The sequence below is a fragment of the Myotis davidii genome, unplaced genomic scaffold, assembly GCF_000327345.1.
Source record: "Myotis davidii unplaced genomic scaffold, ASM32734v1 scaffold156, whole genome shotgun sequence".
Lineage (NCBI taxonomy): Eukaryota > Metazoa > Chordata > Mammalia > Chiroptera > Vespertilionidae > Myotis > Myotis davidii.
In genome coordinates, this window is record NW_006288633.1 from 2,082,818 (window position 1) to 2,084,267 (window position 1,450).

Consider the following 1,450-nt stretch of genomic DNA (forward strand, 5'->3'; position numbering starts at 1 on the left):
TGAAACATACTCAGTTCAGCCTTTTATCTACTCAGCATTATGACCACATTGAAGTTTAGACCTTAAAATTCAAAATTTTTTTAAAAACCATTTTGGTAGAAAAATTAAACTACCGATAATCCTTATTGGTGAATTCCATCTAATCTAATAAAAGGAAAACATTCAAATTGACCATACCTCTGCTACACCCACCAGCCAAGCAGGAGCAAATATGCAAATTAACCCAACTAAGATGGTGGCGGGAGCAGGAGGCTTGGGTTGCCCCCGGCAATGGAGGATGCCAAGCTTCCCGCCTGCCCTGGCCAGCTCTGGGCTCCGCTCAAGACTACAAAGTTTCAATTATAGAAGATAAGTAAATTCCAGATACCTGCTTCCAGCCCACGGCCATGGCCAGCCGGAAAACAGCCATCAGCCCCTCACTTAGGCTGGCCAGGCACCCCAGTGGGGACCCCCACCCTGAAGTGGGTGTGAGCAGCCTGAAGATGGCCCTTAGCCCCTCACCCAGGCTGGACACACCCATGGAGTGAGGGTCCCCATTGTGGGGCTTGACCAGCCTGCAAACAGACATCAGCCCCTCGCCCAGGCTGACCAGGCACCCTAGCGGGACCCCCACCCTGATCCAGGACACCCTTCAGGGCAAACCAGCTAGCCCCACCCATGCACAAGGCCTCTATCCTATGTAATCCTATATAATAAAAGGGTAATACGCAAATTGACCCTAACAGCAGAAAGACTGGGAATGACTGGTCACTATGACACACACTGACCACCAGGACCATTGCCCGAGGGGTCCCAGACTGCGAGAGAACACAGACCGGGCTGAGGGACCCCCCTCCCCCGAGTGCACAAATTTTTGTGCACTGGGCCTCTAGTATTTAAATATTCACCTATTGAACCACTAAAATGCAATTGTAACCTCACAATTACAGTACCTGAGGCACACCCATCCATTCCCAGCCAAGTCCAAACAAGGCAACATTGCCTTGTTTCAGCTCATGCTCTAGGTAACCTTTTCAGTTTATTTAGTGCCACATTTTTGGCATTTTTGTGCTTTTTGTTGGTGAGATAGCTCTTTAAAATGATCTCTAAGCCTAGTGCTGAAATGGTATCTAGTGTTCTTTAAGTGCAATAACACTATGTGCCTTATGGAAAGATACATGTTTTAGGTAAGTTTTGTTCAGGAATGAGTGACAGTGTTATTGTCCGTAAGTTCAATGTTAAGAAATCAACAATCCTATATATTAAAGAGCTAATATGCTAATTAGACCGAACAGCAGAACAACTGTCAGGACGACCTTCTGGATGAAGCGGGGGCTGCGATGGCCGAGCCCCTTGCATGAATTTCGTGCATCAGTCCTCTAATATATATTAAACTAGGGGCCCGGTGCACGAAATTCGTGCACTGGGTGTGGGGGAGGGGAGTGTCCCCCAGGCCTTGGCCCCCATCACC